The sequence below is a fragment of the Olea europaea genome, unplaced genomic scaffold, assembly GCF_002742605.1.
Source record: "Olea europaea var. sylvestris unplaced genomic scaffold, O_europaea_v1 scaffold1930, whole genome shotgun sequence".
Lineage (NCBI taxonomy): Eukaryota > Viridiplantae > Streptophyta > Magnoliopsida > Lamiales > Oleaceae > Olea > Olea europaea.
In genome coordinates, this window is record NW_019237129.1 from 145011 (window position 1) to 150631 (window position 5621).

General features: G+C 30.4%; 1 non-coding gene across 1 annotated transcript; it reads left to right on the plus strand.

Moving 5' to 3' along the window:
• Positions 1-940: 940 nt before the first annotated feature.
• TRNAL-CAG lies at positions 941-1021 on the plus strand. Its single transcript has one exon. It is a non-coding gene; the product is annotated as a tRNA-Leu (tRNA).
• The last annotated feature ends 4600 nt before the right edge of the window (positions 1022-5621 follow it).

The window sequence follows — 5621 nt, forward strand, 5'->3', positions numbered from 1 at the left end:
TGGATGCACTCGAGTTGAAGCTCCATTTCCAGGATTTTGCTCCTTGCTTTGATGCTCAGTTCTAATACCAAATGTTAGGAATACAAACTTTTCATATCGAAAAACAAAACAAGCTAGAAAAAAAAAATGGCAAAATTAATGTGTAACCTAGACCTTCAAATTATTATTGGTATTTCTAGGAACCAACAAGCTCCCAAATACAATCCAAGTTGTAAAATAATTTTATAGATTACTTGAGCGTTTAAATAGAAAAATATTCTACCGGTTATCTTCAAAGCTGAAAGAGCACTTTTGCTCTATATCACCCACTAATTTCTCCAACTTTCCACTACTACTTCGACTAATTCCAAAAAGAGGAAAACATACAATTATATCTGAAAAAAAAAAATACAAAGTAGAAGTAAAAACCGTATCAGTCTATTGTCTATACAGTGAATAAACAGATAGAGAAAAAAACAAAACCAAAATAACCATGTAGCTTCTTAAATAATGAAATATTGATACGAAACGAGAACTGCGTAGCATGTCAAAGAAGCATATGAAAGAACGAAGCAGAAAGAGACGGAGAAATACCTGTTATTGGCACGTTACAGAATTACAATATTTTAATCTCATCCTCCTGCTTTCAGCAAACAAAAGACGGGATTTCTTCATCACCAACCAATCGAATCAGTTAGCAAAGTAATGTAGATTTTTCATCCAGAAACGCCGATCACAATGTTTCAGATTTAGTGAGAACAAAAGATCCCAACGCTGTAATGTTTCAGTGCGTAATTAGGTCGAACAGATTGAGTGCAATAATCGAATGAATGCTGGATGCCGGGAAAAATTTTGTTTCTAGTGGATCAGTGCTTGTGGCTTTCAGGGAAAGGCCCAGTATCGTTGGGAGCAAAAGCTAATAATCCTATAAATTAAAAAAAATTCAACATAGGCTCAGCTTGTCAAGATGGCCGAGTTGGTCTAAGGCGCCAGTTTCAGGTACTGGTCCGAAAGGGCATGGGTTCGAATCCCATTCTTGACAAAATGTTTTACTCAATTTTACTTAATTGCATAAACACCCTTCGACTCTTGATATTGAATCCATTTAGAAAATTTTGTGGGTTCATGCTTTAATACTTGATTGATTAAATGATAATAAAAACCCAAAGCCCAATTACTAAAATGAAAACAAGCTTTTTAATCTCTTAGAATATTAAATATTGCTTGACGTCAATATTCGTTTGGAAACATCCCCTAAGGCCTAAAAAGATGTCTTATTCTTGGATTTAAGAATCGACATTCACATTAGGGGGTAAACGCAGTTTGATTTGGACAATTTATACTATATTTTTAATTCAAACCATTCGAACCAAACCATAATTTGCATTTCGTTTGGTTTTAATCCGCAGTTTACCTTTCGACATTATAATAATGTATTTAACATAAGTTAAATATAAGTTTAAACGAGAACTAATAATGTTAAATGTTAAATTACATTCATATTTACCATGAAATCCATGAATAAATTATTTTCAAAGTTGGTTGCTAAAAGATGTTGATAGAACAAATACATCTTCTTTCATTTTTATTTACATTTTCTTATTTGACATTCATATTGTCATATAACAGTTGTTAAAGGTAGAGTTACATTTTGTTATTATATTTTGGTTAAAACTTCTTTCGTTTTGATAGTGAGATGTTAAATAAGGATTGAACGGAATATATTTAGATGTATAAAGATTGATAAATTTCAGCTTATTGAGAATTGACGAATTTCATATTCTAACTACTTTTATAAAAGTAGAAATTAGTAGTATTAGTTAGGAAAATTTAATATTTTCACAAAATCAATACGTTCTGTCTATCGTTCTTTCCAAATTACAAACAATTTCATTAATCATCTAGTGGCACAAACAATCATTTTTATATCCAAACCACAGCTTACAAGTGTATAATAAATTCAAAAAAAAAAATAAAGATAAAAGAAAGAAAAATGAAAAAAATATTTAAATAAAAATCTAAGACTTACCGAAAGAGAAGAGAGAAAAAGGCGATTTAGGTAGAGATTAGTAGACTAACAAGCAAAAGCGACCGTCGATTCGTTCAGCAGTGGCAGATAAGCATTAAATGTTAGAGAAATGAGAGTTTATGTTAGGATTCTGAAACTTTGGACGTGATTTGCCGACGTAGTTTTGTTGAATTATAATTTGAATTGTTGAAAATATATGTTTTTTTTTTGCCATTTTATATGATTTTGAAATAATTTTAGTTCAATTTAGATATCGGATGAGGACATGTGTTGTGAAGTGTGAACCTATTAAATCATAGGCCAATAATGATGAACCCAATTTACTTTCTATGATTATTTCAATAGGTCAGTTATAATTTGTATTGCTAAATTGGTATTTTTTTTTAAAAAAAAAAAGTGAAAACTTTAAAATTTTTAAGTTAATAAAATTTGTTTTTCAATTAAAAAAAAATTTAAAAACGGTTTGGTTGAGTTTTGTGCGTTTTTTGAAAATCTAAAACTAAACCAAACCATTTTGAAACGGTTTGGTCCGATTTGAAGGAAAAGAAACCACGGGTTCATGTGGACCCGAAGCAACGGTTTAGATTCAGTTTGCGATTTCGCGTATTTTTTGTGCAGCCCTAATTCACATTAAGAGTATGTTCAATATAATGAACAAATAAACGTGTGGAACATATAAAAACCCCTGTTTGAGGGACATTTTTGGGCCAAAATATATTTTGAAATAGTATATTGTATGATAATGCGCAATTGAAAATGAATTTTGGAAAAATGAGTTTTTGAAAAAAAATGGAGGTCAAATTTGGGCAAAATTGGTCCAAGGCTGGATGAATGTCCATTTAAGAGACTCGAGAAATTCAATGTCCCTATTCTTAAATTAGTTGAAGTCATGCCTTCTTTTTCAAACTAACGTTGGTATGAACCTAATGATCAAAATGAAATTTAGCCCTTATTTAATTTAGCTAAAAATAAATTCTTTAGTAAATTTTGATAAAAGTTGATAAAATGTGTAATTAAAAAGTTGATAAAGTTGTAAATCCCATAAAATCTATGGTTGAAAGTAAATTTAAAAAAAAAAAATTAATTATAGGAAAATGAGGGCCAAACAAGGACTTAATTGTCAAATGTCCCCATTGATGAATCCTTATATTCTTGCTAATTACAAGTCACTATACAAAAATTAGTACAAAAGGCCGAACTGGTGTTAATAGTCAATATCCTTTCTTTCAATGTAAGTATTAGAATTGATTTTCGGAGAATGCTATATGTACAAAATTTTTCACCTAATCCCTTATTGACTACTCACAATAAGGAGGTGGGGACCACATTTTGAGATTTTTTTTATTCAGTTGGGTCCCGTGTGCATGTGAAAGAGTGTAAGTAATTTAGTACACTTTTGGTTTGGAAAAACATCCCCGAAGGCCAAACAAGAAGTCTTATTCTTGGATTTAAGAATCAACATTCACATTAAAACCCCGTTTGATTCCCATTTTTATCAAAATATATTTTTCTCTCTCTTCTTTTTAACAACACATTTTTCATTAAAATAATATTACATATAAATAAAAAAACCTTTCTTTATTTTTTATCTACACATTCTCCATCATTCTACTATTCTAAAATTCATTTTTCCATAAAAATGGGTGTCAAACACCCTCTAAGAGTATGTTCTATATAATGAACAAATAAACGTGTGGAACAAATAAAACCCTTGCTTGAGTGCCAATTTTGGGCCATAATACATTTTGAAATAATATATTGTAGGATAATGCGCAATTGAAAATGAATTTTAGAAAAATGAGTTTTTGAAAAAATGGAAGTCAAATTTGGGTAAAAATGGTCCAAGGCTGGATGAATGTCAATTTAAGGGACTTGAGAAATTCAATGTCCCTATTTTTAAATTAGTTGAAGTCATGTCTTCTTTTTCACACTAACGTTGATAAGAACCTAATGATCAAAATGAAATTCAGCCCTTATTTAGGAAAAGGGGGGCCAAACAGGGACTTAATTGTCAAATGTCCCCATTGATGAATCCTTATATTCTTGCTAATTACGAGTCACTATACAAAAATTAGTACAAAATGCCGAACTGGTGCCAATAGTCAATATTCTTTCTTTCAATGTAAGTATTAGAATTGATTTACGGAGGATGCTATATGTACCAAAATTTTTACCTAATCCCTCATTAACTACTCACAATAGGGGGTGGGGACCACATTTTGAGATTATTTATTCACGCAGGTCCCGCGTGCATATGAGAGTGTATAAGTAATTTAGTACACTTTTGGTTTGGAAACATCCCCTAAGGCCAAAAAGATGTCTTATTCTTGGATTTAAGAATTGACATTCATATTAAGAGAATGTTCTATATAATGAACAAATAAACCAGTGGAACAAATAAAACCCCTGTTTGAGCGTCAATTTTGGGCCAAAATACATTTTGAAATAGTATATTGTAAGATAACGAGCAATTGAAAATGAATTTTGGAAAAATGAGTTTTTGAGAAAATGGAGATCAAATTTGGGCCAAAATGGTCCAAGGCTGGATGAATGTCCATTTAAGAGACTCGAGAAATTCAATGTCCCTGTTCTTAAATTAGTTGAAGTCATGCCTTCTTTTTCAAACTAATGTTGATATGAAGCTAATGATCAAAATGAATTTTAGCCCTTATTTAGTTTAGCTAAAAATAATTTTTTTAGTAAATTTTGATAAAAGATGATAAAATGTGTAACTAAAAAGTTGTAAATCCCATAAAACCTATAGTTGAAAGTGAATTTGGAAAAAAAAAAATGTAATTATAGGAAAAGGGAGGCCAAACAAGGACTTAACTGTCAAATGTCCCCATTAATGAATCCTTATATTCTTGTTAATTACGATTCACTATACAAAAATTAATACAAAAGGCCGAACTAGTGTCAATAGTCAATATTCTTTCTTTCAATGTAAGTATTAGAATTGATTTTCGGAGGATGCTATATGTACCAAAATTTTCACCGAATTCCTCTTTGGCTACTCACAATAAGGGGTGGGGACCATATTTTGAGATTTTTTTATTCATGCAGGTCCTACGTGCATGTGAGAGAGTGTAAGTAAATCAGTACACTTTTGGTTTGGAAACATCCCCTATGGCCAAAAAAGATGTCTTATTCTTGAATTTAAGAATCGACATTCACATAAGAGTATTTTTTATATAAATGAACAAATAAACGTGTGAAACAAATAAAACCCCTGTTTGAGCGCCAGTTTTGGGCAAAAATACATTTTTAAATAGTATATTGTAGGATAATGCGTAATTGAAAATGAATTTTGGAAAAATGAGATTTTGAAAAAGTGAAGGTCAAATTTGGGCAAAAATGATCCATGGCTGGATGAATGTCCATTTAAGAGACTCGAGAAATTCAATGTCCCTATTCTTAAATTAGTTGAAGTCATGCCTTCTTTTTCACACTAACGTTGATATGAACCTAATGATCAAAATGAAATTTAGCCCTTATTTAGTTTAGCTAAAAATAAATATTTTAGTAAATTTTGATAAAAGTTGTAAATCCCATAAAATTTATGGTTGAAAGTGAATTTGAAAAAATAATAATAATAAATTTTAATTATAGGAAG